General features: G+C 32.9%; 1 pseudogene; it reads right to left on the minus strand.

Annotated features, from left to right (window-relative positions):
- Positions 1-1,962: 1,962 nt before the first annotated feature.
- On the minus strand, positions 1,963-11,953 carry LOC149494807 (receptor-like protein 6; annotated as a pseudogene).
- Positions 11,954-18,261: the final 6,308 nt, after the last annotated feature.

Below are 18,261 nucleotides of genomic sequence, written 5' to 3' on the forward strand. Positions count from 1 at the left end.
TGAAAAATATGCTACACGTGCTAAATTGGGTGAAAATTTTTGAATTAGATAATGCTACTTTGAAATCTGATGGTGTCTTTTGCAGCAGTCCAAGAGGTTGGTTTACTTTTGGATATGCTTTGTTTGCTCTTCTTTTTCTTCAAACAGATTTGGCACATGTGCTCGAACTTTGTTTAGAGATGTTTTTGTTGGTATTGATCCAGATTTAGATGCTCTAGATTGGTTAAAAATAAAAGAGCAAGGGTTTGTGAGTGTGGATATTTTTAAAATAGTAAATGAGTGTGGAGAGTAGAGTGGCTACGTGAATTGAGGAGCTTTAAAGAAGAGTATTGAGATAAACTTTTCAAGAGGCTAGAAAATTTGTGTGATTTGCCCAATAATGAGGATAGATTAGTCTGGTCTTTTTGTAAATAAGGTAAATTCTCAGTCAAGAATTTGTCATGTTTATTGAAAAAGGCTGAGTTGGAGGTGGATAGAGTTCCTTATAATCTAAAATTGCTGTGATCACCTATTATTCCAACAAAAGTTTCCTTTTTTATTTGGAGAGCTATGATTAATAGAATCCCATGTAGAAGTAATCTCCTCAGCCGGCTTATTTTATCAATTTCTCTAGACTGTTGTTGCCCTCTTTGCGCTTCTGAGATTAAGTCTGCTATTCATCTCATTCTGCTGTTTCCTTTTGCTAGAAATATTTGGGAGGGTGTATTGAGATAGTGGAATGTGAACTGGGCATTACCTAGTTCCTCGATAGACTTGAGTTGACAATGGTAAAGTATCTTGAAAATAAAAGGTACATCTCTTCCCTGGAATTCATTAATGGGTGTTGCTTCTGTGGTTGTTATGGTGGGTAAGAAATAAAGTGATTTTCAATAGTGAGATTAAGAGGACGGAAAAAGTGGTGGATTTGATTAAAGTTAGAAGGTTTGAATTATTAAAAGCGAAAGATGAGATTGGATCCTTTAATCTCGGTGATTGGTTTGCTTTTCCAGTAGAGGTCTATAAGTCAGGTCATGCAGTTGGCAAAAAGTCGTCGGTTTCTATTAAGGAGGCTTTTTGGATTAATACAGCAGTAGGTTGGATGAAGTTCAACATTGATGGTTCTTCTCTTGGAAAGTTGGGCCCTGCAAGTGTTGGTGGTGTTTTGAGAGATAGTTTAGGTTATGTGAAATTCTTTTTTTTTTTCATGCAGTTGGGATTATTTAATCTAGTGAAGCTGAAATTCTCACTAATTTTGCAGCCATTGATTTTTATTGAGAATCGCTTTTAAGCTTTGTCCATTGATTGTGGAATCTGATTTAAAAAATGTGTTATGTTGGATTTTACAAAATCATAATAGACCTTGGAGATTGTGGGAAAAATTTAATAGTTTTGATTATATTGTGAATCAACTTAAGAAGGTTCAGTTTGTTTTCGTCAATGGGAATGGGAATTACTTTGTTGACAGTCTAGCGAAAAAAGGAGTAACTGCTACGTCTCCGTTCCTAGCGTGGATTTAATTTTGTTGTTCTTACTGTAACTATGATCGTGTGAACCGTATTGATGTTTTTGTTCTCTAGTCTTGTTTCTAAGTTTGAGTTTGCTGCCTTGTGTGTTTTTGTCACTATCATTATACTTCTCTTACCTTAAGAGAAGCTTCTATAGTTTTTGTTGTTGGCCTTGGATTTTCTTGTCAATCTGAGTTAGGGTGGGTGTAATGGGATACCCTATTGGCTGGGGATTAGTTCTTACATTGGTAAGTTTAATTTTCCTTTTCAATCCTTTAATAATAATTTTATTATTGCTAATAAAAAAAAAACATTTAGATACCTTAAGGTACCTATTAATCAAACATTTAAGTACCTAAAAATAACTTTTACAAGTTAAAAATTAAAAGCAATTAATCAAATCAAAAGCTCTTTGTTGTTATATTGCTAGTCATGGATTTTTTTCTAAAGATATTATGGTACAAGATTATACATAACAATATTTGTTGCAATATAAGCAAACTATAGAGTCATACAATAATAAATTACTGCTATAAGCTCGTTGTAAAATTCATGTGAAAACCTTGATGAAAAATTACTGCTACAACCTCATTGAAAAATATTACAAAGTATTAGTAACCGAAATTATTATTTTGTAATCTGACAATTTTACATAACTTGAATTTCTTAAAGGCATTCTAGAATATTCTTAAAAGAAATATCCCAGTAAAATTACGAGTCTAAAGACATGGAAAAAGGAACCTTACTTTGGAGGGCAACTTCTTTTATTAATTGCATCTTCTTCCTCGTCTTCCTTTCTGTCTTGTTATCCATTTTTCTGGCCCTTTCTCAACTACTCTCACAAGCCATTTTGGTTTTCTTATGGAAAACACAATATATCCTACAAACAACCCAAACACCAACCCACATCCAAAACCAAACATAGCAAATTTCCAATCAAATATGCTTGGAGAATCATCATCATTATGAATCATCACCAAATGTACCAAATTGTTTTCTATGTGGAATGGGCCCTTCAAGCTGGTTATATGACAGGTTCAACTTTGCAAGAAAATTCAAGCTTGTTAATTGTTCAGGAATGCTACCAATAAGCTTGTTTGATGATAGATCTAACGACTCAAGTTCCATCAAATTCCCTAGTGATGATGGCATTTGACCTGTAAGGCTGTTATGTGAAAAACTAAGCACTACAAGCGAACTAAGATTCCCAATTACGTCCACAACTGCTCCGTCAAAACGATTGCTTGACAAGTCTATTGCTATAAAAAATAGTTAGGATTCTTTCAATTGGAAGATCTATCCCTTTCAATGTCAAAACTACTGAATCCTGATAATAAATTTCTTCCATGTAGTTGGCTTTCTTATTAAATTTATCTTTCTTCATAGATTGCAAACTTGAGAAATATTTTGTTGGCAAATGACCAGAGAACTCATTGTAGGAGATGTCAATGATTCTCAACTTGGGAAAAGGCGATATGTTCCCTTCAGGATAACCTATCAAGCCATGGAATCTGTTTGATCACAAAACAAAAACTTGCAGGTCTGGGAGAGTTGCTAGCCACTCAGGAAAGCTATCATTTATTTTATTGTTGCTAAGATCAAGAACTTGCAGCATTTTGCAGTTTGCTAAATTTCGGGGTAATTGTCCTTCCAACTGATTACCATTCAAGTTAAGATTCCAAAGCTTATTTCCCTCTGCAAATGTTCCCGGAATGGAGCCTTTGAAATTGTTCATCCCGAAATTCAACACAGACAGTTCACGACTGAAGTTTCCCAAGCACTGTGGAATCATGCCACTCAAGCTATTATTGGACAAGTCAATAATTTGAAAGGTTGTGATATTGCAAAGCGAAGGTGAGATTTCCCCTGTCAGTTTATTGTTTGAAACTAAAAGGATGTACATTGAAGGAGGTAGAAGTGGAAGAGGTTGTTGAAGCAAATTAAAACTGAGGCCAAGAAATTGTAAATTGCTTGGGAGTTGACTTACTTTTGTCAATAAGTTGTGAGATAGGTCTAGATATAGTAAGTATTGCATTCCCTTACCTGAAACCCATTTTGGAAGTTCGCCTTGAATCTGATTATTAGAAAGAGACAAATATCCCAATTGATTTTGTGTCTTTAAGAACTCTGGGAACTCACTTATATTGCAAGAAGACAATGCAAGTCTGTAAAACTGAGGCAACATACTTGAGTTGCTACTGTTATTAATACTGCTAGTGATGACAGAAAAATGGTTGTTCGAAAGATCAAGACCCCATAGATTTTTCAGCTTGGAGAACATATTCAAGTTCACCACGCCACTTAAGTTATTTGACGGAAGATGAAGATTGGTAAGGTTCGTCAGTTCAAAGACTGATGGATGGATCGGACCATATATCTTATTGCTCTCCAAGACTATTTCTAGTAAAGATTTCGGTCGGAATTCACCAAGTTCACCAGTGAGTTGGTTAAAACTAAGGGAGAACCACACTAGTGATGGAAGACCATAAACACAAGATGGGATTATGCCACTAAGCAAGTTATAAGACAAGTCCAGCTTAATTAGCTTGGAAAATCCACACAATTGATTAGCTATACTACCCTCCAGATTATTTTGCGACAAATCCAACTAGTAAAGTTGAGTGAGATTAAAGATAGACGATGGTAAGATACCAGTGAAGTTACTATTTGAAACAGATAGATGGTTGTGTTGTGGCGGTGCCCACTCAGTGGGACCCACACTTGTTGAAAATAAAAAAAAGAGGAAGCATGTGGGTCCTGTGGGACCCACAATCTTTGACAAAAGAAAAAAAAACAAAGAGGAAATCGGTGGACGCGTTTTCCTCTCCTATAAATAGGAAAGGATGCAACGCTTCAATACACACAAGCAGAGCGAAAGAAAAAAAAAACATTTGGAGAGTTCTTCAGTTTTAGAAAGGGTTTTAATACTAGGGTAGAGAAAATAGTGAAGATAATTTGGGGTGTTTTTTGGGAAACACTTTTGAGTGCCACTATTTCTGTATTGCTCTCTTTGTAAGCTTACTATTTTAATAGTGGAAGAAATATTCGGAATTGGTCCTGTGGACGTAGCCCTGAACAGTTAAGGGTGAACCACGTAAATTTCTGTGTCATATTTTTATTTTTCCGCTGTGTAATTATTCTCATAATTTTATTGTCGGGCCCTAACAGGTTGATGTCCTTAAGCTTTTCAAAAACATCTGAAATTTTCCCTGTCCAGTTGTTGTTTAAAAGATCCAGCTTCATAAGTTGTTGGAGGCTACCAATAGAAGCTGGAATTGACCCTGTGAAATGACAGCCACTGAGCTCTAACACCAATAAAGAGCGAAGATTGCCAATTGAATCAGGCAATTCTCCAGAGAAACTCGTGGAGCTAAGGGTCAATGATTCTAGGGGACTAGTCCAATTTGACTTCGGTAAATGACCATACACATCATTATTTAACATTAGATTTAGAAATTGAAGGTTTGGTAGGCAAAAAATGGCTACCGGAAATTCTCCTTGCAATTTACATAAAACAAGACTGAGAGATGTTAAAGAGGAAGAAAGATTTGTCAACGAACTAAGGGCAACAGAGGAAATGTCTATATAATCAAGAAAAACTTCTCTTACTTGAGTTAGATTTTCAAGAATCATTTTCATGGTTGGTGTTTCAAGTGTCAAGGGTTCATTTTCGGACAAATCTAGTGAAACCAAATTGGACAAGTGAGAAATTTGAAATGGAACAGGACCAGAAAACCAGGTACTAGAAAGATTTAGAAAAGTCAATTTCTTAAAGCTACCAAATTCAGGTGGAATACCAGAGCGGTTAAAATCATTGAAAGCAAGGTTTAAGCTTTGGAGGTTTGAAAGACTAAAGAGGCTGCTGTTAGATGTTAAATCGCCATTAAGACCACTGCAACTAAGGTCAAGGCCAATCACATGACCTGTGACATTATCACAAGTAACTCCATCCCAAGAGCAACATTTTGAATAATCTTTCATATAGCCTAGATCTATTGTTCATAGAATTTATTTGATAGAAATAGACAATAATCGGAAGCGTACCTTGATCCATAACAGCAGATCTATGTTATGGGTTACCTCATTGCGGCAATTCGATTCTCACTGTAACAGCAGATCTATGTTTCTTCCTCTGACCTTTTGTCCGTAAGTTTTCTCTCAATGGTCAGAGAATAATCAACAGCTACGGGAGTTTCTTTTATGAGCTCTCTCAAACAAGCTATCACCGTATGTGTTTGAGGCAGCCGTCATACTCTCTATTTTGTTTTCTTTTCTGTGTTCACCCTAAGCTGTCGATTCCTTTTACTTTTATAAGGTAGAGGAAGGGTATTAAAACCCTAACTGGCTCTTATCCATTAAGCCTAATAACCATCATCTTGGGCCACCTTAATTAGAACTAGCCATTTAATCACATGGGCCACATATAGATTATTAAATAATCTAACAATCTCCAACTTGGCCCATGTACATTTCTTGAATCTATCATGTTTACCTTAATTAGAATTAAGATGATCGGATTATGGCGGTCACAAGTCATTAATCGACATGATTCCTTCCATATATCACAGACCACTTCAATTCATAAAACTTTAATGGAGAAACTATTCAACAAACAATACATTGTTACAATCAACGTCATTGTTATCTCACCCAAACCATTATTGTATACATCTATAATGTGGATAACACATAAATAAGCAAAAACACATCTTTAATTGAATTCCCAAGTGTCACAATAATATGAGCAAAATAACCATATGTATATATATATATATACAAGTCTGCACATCATGCTAACAAGGACTTATCTATAATGCCCATTCTATCAACATGGCCAGTGAAGATTTTGGGCGGTAAGCCTTTAGTTAGCGGATCTGCTATCATCAGATCAGTACCGATATGCTCAATTGACACTTTGTGTTTTTGCACTTCTTCTTTCATAGATAGGTACTTTAAATCCATGTGCTTTGCACCCTTAGAGTACCTATCATTCTTAGAGAAGAAGACAGCTGCAGAATTATCACAGTAAATTCCCAATGGTCTAGCTATACTGTCGACAATGCTTAGACCTGAGACAAAGTTCCACGACCACAATGCATGAACAGTGGCCTCAAAGCATGCCACAAGTTCAGCCTCCATTGTGGAAGTAGCAATGACAGACTGCTTTCCACTTTTCCATGATACTGCTCCCCCAACTAGGAGAAACAAGTAGCCAAATGTAGATTTTCTAGAATCTACACAACCGGCATAGTCTGAATCTGAGTATCCCACCACTTCTAGATGACTGGACTTTCTATAAGTGAGTATATGATCCTTAGTGCCTTGTAAATACCTAAGTAATTTCTTTGCAGCTTTCCAATGGTCCATCCCGGGATTACTTTGATATCGCCCTAACATTCCTATGGCGAAACTAATATCCGGTCGAGTACATGTCTGAACATACATTAAGCTCCCAATCACTGACGCATATGGAATAGACTTCATCTCTTTACGTTCCAAATCATTTTTAGGACATTGCATTTCGCTGAACCTATCTCCTTTCTGAATTGGAACTATTCCTGCGGAGCATTTTTCCATTCTGAATCTCTCTAATACCTTATCAATGCAAGCTCTTTGAGACAATCCTAACAGTCCTTGTGATCTATCACGGAATATTTCTATTCCAATCACAAAGGATGCCTCTCCCATATCTTTCATTTCAAAGTTCTTAGAGAGAAAACTCTTTACATTATGCAACAACCCAACATCATTCGCAGCAAGAAGAATGTCATCAACATATAGGACTAACATGATGAGCTTGCTCCCACTGACCTTCATATAAATACACCGATCAACAGTGTTTTCTATAAATCCATATGAAGTGATGGTATTATTGAACTTAAGATACCATTGACGGGAAGCTTACTTCAGTCCATATATTGACTTCTTTAACCTACACACCAACTTTTCCTTTCCTGTGACCACAAACCCCTCTGGTTGGTCCATATATACTTCCTCCTCTAAGTCACCATTAAGAAAGGCTGTCTTTACATCCATTTGGTGAAGCCCTAGATCATAATGAGCCACCAAAGCCAAAATAATTCTTAAAGAGTCCTTTTTAGAAACTGGAGAAAAGGTCTCTTTATAATCAATGCCATCCTACTGAGTGTAACCTTTAGCAATAAGTGTGGCCTTATATCTTTCAATGTTGCCCTTAGAGTCCCGTTTGGTCTTAAAAACCCATTTACAACCAACTTGTTTTGACCCCTCAGGCAACTCAACTAAATCCCAGACTTGATTATCACTCATTGATTGCATTTCTTCCTTCATGGCATTAAACCACTTTTCAGAATTATCACATTCCATGGCTTTCTGGAAAGAGACTGGATCCTTATCAATGCTCAATTCACATTCATGCTTAAGTGAGTAAACCACATAATCACTAGAAATAGCTGGCCTTCTTTGCCTTTGTGACCTCCATAATGCTATTTCTTGTGAAACCACTTGATCATTTGTGAATTGTTCATTGTTTGCTGGTTCATCATTTATATGGTCATTTTGTGGGTTCGGAATGTTGTTTTGTTGTTCAACCATGTTGTTAAACCGTGATACAATAAGTGGAACAACAACCTAAGAAGAGACATTAGGAAAATCCATCTGAATTGGATTTTCAATCTGAATCTCTTGCACATTCACCTTACGTGGTTCACTGCTCCCACTAAGTTGGCCATTTTCAATAAACCGAGCATTACCAGACTTAACAATTCTCGTACTATGGTTAGGACAATAAAATTTGTACCCTTTTGACTTTTCAGGATATCCTATGAAAAATCCACTAACTGTTCTAGCATCAAGCTTCTTTTCATATGGATTATATATCCTTACTTCCGCTGGGCAACCCCAAACATGAAGATGCCTCAGACTAGGTTTTCTTCCCATCCACAGTTCATAAGGGGTCTTAGGAACTGCCTTACTAGGAACCCTATTAAGTAAATATGCAGCAGTTTTTAATGCATGCATCCATAATGATAAAGGTACAGTACAATTATTTAGCATACTCCTAACCATTTCTATAAGAATACGATTCCGCCTTTCAACTACACCATTCTGTTGATGTGTGCCTGACATTGTGTATTGCACACAAATTCCATGACTTTCAAGAAACTTTGCAAATGGACCTGGACATTGTCCATTTTCATTAAATTTACCATAATATTCACCATCTCTATCAGATCTCACCACTTTAACTTTTCTATTTAACTGCCTTTCTACCTCATTAATGAATATCTCAAGGATATCCACTGATTGAGTCTTTTCATGCAGTAAATATATATAACCGTACCATGAGAAATCATCGATAAAGGTAATAAAATATTTTTCACCACCCCAAGAGGGAACATCAAAAGGGCCACATATATCAGTGTGTATAAGTTCAAGCAATTCACTGCTTCTTGTGGCTGGATTCTTTAATGTGTGCTTAGTTTGCTTACCTTTAATGCAATCTATACACACATCCCAGTCAGTGAAGTCCAATTGAGGTAAGATTTCACCTTTCACTAACCTCAAAATCCTTTCTTTGGATATGTGACCTAACCTTTGATGCCACAAGAAAGCAGAACATTCATTATGTGCACTACGTTTATTACCTATATTGTGTTCAACATTAAACAGGGATTCAATAAATTCAGCATCAAGATTAAAACGATACAAACCATCAATCAAAGTATCAGAACCATAATAGTACTTAAGTTTGTATAATGAAAAAACACCATTACATATCTTAAAACTGAAACCAACATTATCCAACCTCCCTATAGAAACTAGATTTCTAGCACATTCAGGAACATAGAGACACTTTTCAAGATCCAGATAACAACCAGTGTCCAGGATCAATCTATAAGTCCCAATTCTTTCTATTCGTGCCTTCATTCTGTTTCCCATAAATAGGAACTTTTCAGTTTCGTTTATGGATTGATATCGAAAGAAATCCTTGTATTATATGAGACACATGAGTAGTTGCACCAGAATCTAACCACCAGGTATTATTAGGCACTTCAATAAGATTTGATTCAAAACATACTGAAACATAAAGTATACCTTTCTTTTCAAACCAAATCTTCCTTTTAGGACAGTCCTTCTTGAAGTGACCATTCTTCCTACAGAAGTAGCACTTCAATTCCTTACGGATTTGGCCCTCATTAACCTTCATTGGGGCACTGTCCCTTTTCTTGCCTTTCTTCCCTGATTTGTTGTTGCTGCTGCTAGCTCCATTATGAAATGTGAGATTAACGAAGTGTTCCTTCAATTTCTTTAATCTCCCTTCCTCTTGTATCAACATGGCCTTGATTTCCTAAATGTTCCATTTTTCCTTAAGGGTGTTGTAATTCACCTGGAACTGACCAAACTCAAAAGGAAGTGAGTTAATAATAAATTGAACTAAAAAGGATTCACTCACATCCATTCCCATTGATTTCAGTTTGGCTGCCAAATTCTGCATGCCAGTCACATGATCATGAATGGATTGTGACCAATCAAACTTTTTGGTCGTCAGCTCACTCATCAAGGATTCTACGATGGACTTGCCAGCTATGTCCGATTGGGAGTATTCCTTAATTTTCAGCATGTACTCTCTTGCATTGTCTGTTCTGGGCATTGATGGCTTAACATTTTCAGCCATTGTCATCCTCATTAAGTTCAAGTTTAGCCTGTTAGATCGCTCCCAAGCCTCATAATGAGACTTGTCAGCTTCAGTGCTGGTCTCTGTAATGGATGCTGGCTTTTCAGAGACTAATGATAGATCCAAGTCCAGAACTGCTAACTGATAATGGATTTGTTCGGACCAATCAGCATAGTTCAATCCATTGAACTTAATCAACCCAGTGCCCATAGCAAACATGTTAAAGGAAGCTACAAAATTACACATATACTCATACGATAATGCTTTGAGTAAGCAAAAAATGGATTCAAATAAATAACAACTTTAATTATGCATCTAGATTCACCTTTGGGTAATATTTAAATGCATAGCTTTAATCAATAATGATGCCAAGAAGAAAAATACTTTAATAGACTTTCATTGTGGAGCAACTTGCGAGCCTTTATGCAAGTCAGAGAGAAGCACGCCCGTGCTATATTACAGCACGCCCTGTGCTTCTCTCTAGAAGTTCGTAGCACGCCCGTGCTCCGTTCTGGAATCCAGTTACCTTTTTTTTTTTATTCCATTCAACTATTCAATAATGCTCCATACAATATGCATGTTATCTTTGGATATACATTTATATTAATTAGTACAATGATAAGTCTCTTTAATGGCATTGATTATAATTAATGGTCTACCTTTAGGTAACCTAACAAATTATAATCAATGATCTCAATTGTTCAGTTTTAACTTTCATGTCATTTGACGGCATCACACAAACATGAACAATTGAAAATTGCATAATCAATGTCTAAAATAATCCAAACAAGACCACTTTGGTGACTAACAAGTTCTCCATTCATTAAAAATTGATATATGCAAAACTTTTATGAGATTGAATTAAGATCTCAAAACTTTAACGACATAACCCAATAATATGTCATAATCATTCTCTATAAATAACAACATAATAATTTATAGAGCATAAAGAAAACAAACAGTTTTCAATTTCTATAATTTTTGGCTTCACTTATACCAGAGAAATCAACTTCACAATACGAAATTAATTTTCATTAATTAAGCCAAACAAAACATTATCAAACAAATCTAGAACAGGTATAGGCTCTGATACCACATGTTGAATAATCTTTCATATAGCCTAGATCTATTGTTCATAGAATTTGTTTGATAGAAACAGACAATAATCGGAAGCGTACCTTGATCCATAACAGCAGATCTATGTTATGGGTTACCTCATTGCGGCAATTCGATTCTCACTGTAACAGTAGATTTATGTTTCTTCCTCTGGCCTTTTGTCCGTAAGTTTTCTCTCAATTGTCAGAGAATAATCAACAGCTACGGGAGTTTCTTTTATGAGCTCTCTCAAACAAGCTATCACCGTATGTGTTTGAGGCAGCCGTCACACTCTCTATTTTGTTTTCTTTTCTGTGTTCACCCTAAGCTGTCGATTCCTTTTACTTTTATAAGGCAGAGGAAGGGTATTAAAACCCTAATTGGCTCTTATCCATTAAGCCCAATAACTATCATCTTGGGCCACCTTAATTAGAACCAGCCTTTTAATCACATTGGCCACATATAGATTATTAAATAATCTAACACAACAATCTGATCTCACTTCCCAAGAACCCATTTTTGGACGAGGAGGTTCGCAGTCTATTGAAGCGGAGGCATCATAGTAAAATTCTTGTTTAAGTTGGAGAAGAGCAGTGCTTTCATCTTTAAGGCATGATTGGGCAGAATAGGAAGAAATTGGTGAAGATAATGCTAATTGACAATGGAAATTCAATAGGACCAAGAAGATGATTTGATTTTTCCAATATGACGAATTCATCATTATTAATTTCTTATGAAAAGCTAGAGATTTGCGAAGATTTATTAAACAACCTTTTATCTATATATATGGCAGCTAATAATCTGGTGGAGACTATCATGGACTTAACTAGTGGTGTGCATTAAAATATTTCAAACCGTTAAATGGATTTTCTTTTAAATGGTTTGGTTTGATTTAAAATTTAGCAAATTTTAAAATAGTGTAATTTGATTTTTATTTAATGAAACCATTTAGTTAAAAAATTATCAAAATTTGCAACAATTTCTAATTTCTTAGATAGGAATATGTGATTTTTTTTATAATGATTTCAGGGCAAGTTGATTTTTAATAATTAAAAATTTTTTTTATTAATTATTTAATGAATATTTTCAATGAATCAACTATAAATGAAAGAAATTTATCCTTTCTTCGTTTCTACTAAATCTGTCATTATATTTATTGACTGATGTCAAAGTATTTTTTATGACAGTAAACCATAGACGAAACCGTATCAAACTGTTCTATTGTAGTTTGATTTGTTCTGATTTTATTGGCTAAATAATTTGATTTGATATGAAAAGTTTTCAAATCGTAACTCATAATCCGGTTTGAACATTTTTCCAAACAGTACCAAACAAAACCGTGCTCAGCCCTAGACTTAAGCCTATACATAGCTAATATTTTAATATAAGTATAGCAATATAGTCTTAACCAATTGGGACTCGTCAAAGTCAATTACAATAAAGAATTTTGGAAGAATAATGCATTTATTCTTCTGGGTGCTAAATTTTCAACACATCAATATTAGTTTAAAATCTTAAAATATTTTATATCCCAAGAACAAAGCAAAGAAGTATAAGCACCTCTTGGCATGGGACAAAATAGAGTGGAAAGAATCTCACAATATCTTTAAATTATATAGACTCAGCTTTCAATGGAAAACGCAGAGAAATGGAAGTTTTGACTCTTAAATTTGGCGGAGAATGAAGAAGCAATCCCAACTTAAAAGTAAGAGGGAAGGGCAAAATTGAAATATTTTGTTCCTACAACAGATAAGTTGTGACTTGTATTTTAAAAATCAATTTAAGAATGCCTAACTTTTGAATCCATCAAACTAAATAACTCTTCTCGGAGAAATTTGATGGTTTTCCTATTAGTCAATTAAAGAAAAGTACAATAAATTACTTTTTATTTCCATTTTACCCTCTTGTTTAATGTGCGAAAATTTATATATCTATATAATCCTGAAGTAAAAAACTTTTTTTTTTTACAAATTTTCTACATTTTTACTGTATTTCTTTCATTTATTTTTCAGTTTTACAATTTACAAACTATTTATTACAAATTATAAATTGATATATAGATAACTATAATTTTGAAAATCTTATTTTGTTATTTTGTTCTAACTATTTATATGTTAAATAAATATATAAATAGCGATCTATATTCTCTAATCTCTCATCTTCTATCGAAACTCTTTCATCGGAAGTTAAAGGTCTCCCCTCTCTTGAATAATTTTCAATATTATGTTTAGTGTTGATTAAACATATCTTTTTACCGTGGTTTTTGTGTTTCTTTTGTTTTTTGCCAATTAATGTTGATCGCGTAGTAGTAAATAAAGAAGAAGCGGATAATTTCACTAGGCTAGCCAGCCAAATGTTTCCTTTGAAAAATAATTATTAAGGTCTTTTTTTTCTTAAACATGGTTGGTATTGCTATGCCAATCCAAAATCTAGGGGTACGAAACTGTGGTAAGAGAGCGAGGAGTACAATTATCGGGGACAGAAGCAAGAGTAACCATAGCTCATGCCATAATGAAGAGTCCAAAGATATTACTAATAGATGAAACTACAAGTAAATTAGATACAAAATCTGAGAGAGTGGTAAAAAATAGATGTAGTTTCAATTTAGAAAAATAGATCAACTAAATATATTTCAGTGCTATTCTACTATAGACTACATTTATTGGCATGCAAATTGAACCTGGACTTTTTAATTGAGAAATTTTTTGTCATTAATATTTGTTCTACTTCTGTTTATATTTGAAATTTTTATTTTTTATTGAAAAATTTATTTTATTGACTTGACCTTATATTTTTATAGTAAAAATAAAGTTCCATTAATAAACTAAATTTAAGAAGTTACCTAAACATTAAAAACTATTTTTTATATCTATATAATCTATATAATAATGTATAAAAGCAGAGCAATTTGCATTATATGGAAGCTAAGTATAAGCCACTAAAATTGCCAAGTGTGAGGAGGACCAGTAGGGACCAACAAGTTTGATTAATTATCAAATATTAAAAAACCAAAAATAGAAATAATAGGGACTAACAATTAAATTTTTTGACCAATAATTAATTATCACAAATGTTTTCTACAAAATCAATCAAACTAAATCTTTACGTTTTCTACAGTAGGGACCAACAATAATATATACTCATAGCTTTTCATTTTTTGGTATCTTTTTCATTTTTTATATTTTAACATTTTCCACTCAATTATATTTTAACGTTCTCTCTCTCAATTAGACTAACAGTAATATATACTTAATTTCTTATTTCAAATATACTAAAGTAAATTTTAAAATATATATATATCATTTTTATTGGTAATAAGAAAAACTTTGGTTGATTAGCTTGGTGTATGAAGTAGTCTCATATACCAGGAGTTAGATTGTATGGACACGGGACACGAAATACGAGAATATACGGGATACAACGATTTTTAAAAAAGGTAAAACATCCACACGCTTAAAACACACTACACTAAATAAGTAATACATTAATATTTTAAATAAGTAAACAATCATTTATAATAAATCATAAACATAAAATAAAAAAAACTTATGATACAAAAATAAATTAAAAAAGAATACTTCATTTTCATTGGTAATAAAAAAAACCTCAGTTGATCAGCTTGGTGTATTGAGTAGTCTCATAAACCAAGAGCTAGGTTGCACGGACACGGGACAAGAAATACTAGAATGCATGGATATGACAATTTTTAAGAAAGTAGGACATCCACACGCTTATGACACACTACACTAAATAAGTAATATATTAATATTTCAAATAAATAAACAATCATTTATAATAAATTATAAACATAAAATATTAAAAAATTAATTTCTTATTTCAATAACACAAAAATAAATTAAAAAATATTTCATTTTTATTGGTAATAAAAAAACCTCGGTTGATTAACTTGGTGTAGGACATCTACACGCATAGGACACATTACATTAAATAAGTAATACATTAATATTTCAAATAAATAAATCATAATTTATAATAAATCATAAACATAAAATAAAAAATACTTAATTTCTTATTTTAATGGCATAAAAATAAATTTAAAAAAAAACATTTCATTTTTTATTGGTAATAAAAAAAAATCTTGGTTGATTAGCTTGGTGTATGGAGTAGTCTCATCTACCAAGAGCTAGGTTGCACGAACACAAGACACGAGATACCGAAACATACGAGATACGATAATTTTTAAAAAAATAGGATATCCAATTTTTAAAAAAGTAGGACATCCATACGCTTAGGACACCCTACATTAAATAAGTAATACATTAATATTTCAAATAAATAAATAATCATTTATAATAAATCATAAACATAAAATAAAAAAAATACTTAATTTCTTATTTCAACTGCACAAAAATTTAAAAAAAAAAAAAGCACTTCATTTTTTATTGGTAATAAAAACACCTTGGCTGATTAGCTTGGTATATGGAGTAGTCTCATATACCAGGAGCTAGGTTGTATGGACACGGGACACGAATACGGAAACATACGAGATACGATAATTTTTAAAAAAGTAGGACATCTATACGCTTAGAACACACTACACTAAATAAGTAATATATTAACATTTCAAATAAATAAACAATCATATATAATAAATTGTAAACATATAACTATTTAGTTTCTTATTTCAATGACATAAAAACAAATTAAAAAAAAACACTTTATTTTTATTGGTAATAAGAAAAATATTGGTTGATTAGCTTGGTGTATAGATTAGTCTCATATACTAGGAGATAGGTTGCACGTATACGGGATACGAGATATGAGAATATATGAGATATAATAATTTTTAAAAAAGATAGAACATCCTCACGCTTAGAATAGATTACACAAATAAGTAATACATTAATATTTCAAATAAATAAACAATCTTTCATAATAAATTATAAACATAAAAAAAATTAATTTTCTATTCAATGACACAAAAATAAGCATAAAAAAACACTTTATTTTTTATTAGTAATAAAAAAATCTTGGTCGATTAGCTTAGTATATGGAGTAGTCTCATATACCAAGAGTTAGGTTGCACGAACACGGTAAATGAGATACGGGAACATAGAGGATACGATAATTTTTAAAAAAGTAGGACATCCACACATTTAGGACACACTAAACTAAATAAGTAATATATTAATATTTTAAATAAATAAACAATCATTTATAATAAATCATAAACATAAAATAAAAAATAATCAATTTCTTATTTTAATGTAATTAGTTAAATTCTCAAAATTATTATTACTGTTGAAAAATACATTAATAGTGTGTATGCATTTTTTGATATAGGTCATACCATGCATAACTTTTGCTTTTACATACCTTGTGAAAAAGGTTTCGCAGGATATTTAAGAAGGCATATTTTAGCATTGTAGCTTTTCAGCATATCGTAGCATTGCAATTTTTCAGCATATCTCAATAAGATACAATTTATCATTTTATTATATAATTTTACTATTTTTGAATAATGTTATAAATGATTATTTCATCTTTTAATATTGCTCCACATATCGCGCGGGTTCTAACACTAGTAATGTATAAAAGTAAGGTAGTTTGCTTTATATGGAAGCCAAGTGTAAGTGACACAATTTCCCACTTGGCATTATTTTGGATTATAGAATGACAGATGTTAGAATTCTAACACAATTTACCATTTGACAGTATTTTGGATTATAGAATGACAGATATTAGAATTCTAATATAATTTAGCACGATTGTAACAATTGTAAGAATATCAATTATTTTATATTTTCAGATAATCTCTTTATCAAGATAATATCTATAAAAAAGATTATCTCTAGCATTTAATATATTAATATAAATTAATTTCTTCCTACAAAATAATTAATAAGTAATTCACACGATTAAAAAATTGTGAATGAACAATATATAACTATTAAATAAACAATATATAAACAATTTAAAAATATAAATTAAAACGTACAAGTTACGACAATTTTTAAAAAAGTAGGATATCTACAAGCTTAGGACACACTAAACTAAATAAGTAATACTAGTCATGGCCATATTACGATTCCGGGAACCGGAACCGTCGGTTCGAACCGGCCCGGAACCGTAACTGGAACCATGAGAACCGGAACCGGGACGAACCGGAACCGGAAAAATCCGGTTCGGTTCCGGTTCCAGCAAATGAGGAACCAGAACCGGCGGTTCCAGGGAACCGGTTGGAACCGGACTGGAACCGCAGGTTCGAACCGATTCAAACCGGCGATTCTAGCCGTTGTAACTGTCAGACCTGCTTTTTTTTTTTTTTTAATTTGTTGTGAAATGTCTTAATTACCCCTCCCAACAGCCATAAACGGCTACATAACAGCTAGTTTCAAGGGTATTTTTGGAAAAATGAATTTTTGGATTTATTATAAATACCTCATTTTATTTACAAATTCATTACAAAAAAATCTCAACTCTCTCTACTTACTCTCTCTACAATATACTACGCTTTACTCTATATTATTCATTTATTCTTCTCTACTCTACAATCTCTCTTATTAAATAATTATTCTCTCTAATTTTTTTTATTCAATTTTCCAAATTATATTTTATTATCATATAATGGCAAGTGGAGGAAACTCAAATTCGGGTAAGGGCAAGGGAAAAATTGGAGAATCATCTATCCCTACAAACGACATCTATGATATGATTCCCGACCAATTTAATTTTGAAGGTTTTCCAAATGAAAATTTGGATGTTCCAACTCAAGAATCTGAATTTAATGAGCAATTTCAAGAAGATGAAGAGCAAGAGCAAGAGCAACGAGCAAAAATTGTTCCAAGAGCAAGACAAAGTTCCGACATATTTTCCATTCATTTCACAAAAAAATTCAAAGGTGAGAAAATGTACGATGTAATTTGCAATTATTGTGCAAAATCTTATAAATTTAAATAAGCGGGCGGCTATGGATCATTTTGGAAGCATTTGGAGACAAAACATCCAACAAAAATAGGAGTTGATCGGTCTCAACAACAAATTTTCGGGTACGCTTCTAACCTT

The sequence above is a fragment of the Jatropha curcas genome, chromosome 7 (genome assembly GCF_041381405.1).
Source record: "Jatropha curcas cultivar XTBG-Jc1 chromosome 7, XTBG_Jcur_1.0, whole genome shotgun sequence".
In the NCBI taxonomy this organism is placed as follows: domain Eukaryota; kingdom Viridiplantae; phylum Streptophyta; class Magnoliopsida; order Malpighiales; family Euphorbiaceae; genus Jatropha; species Jatropha curcas.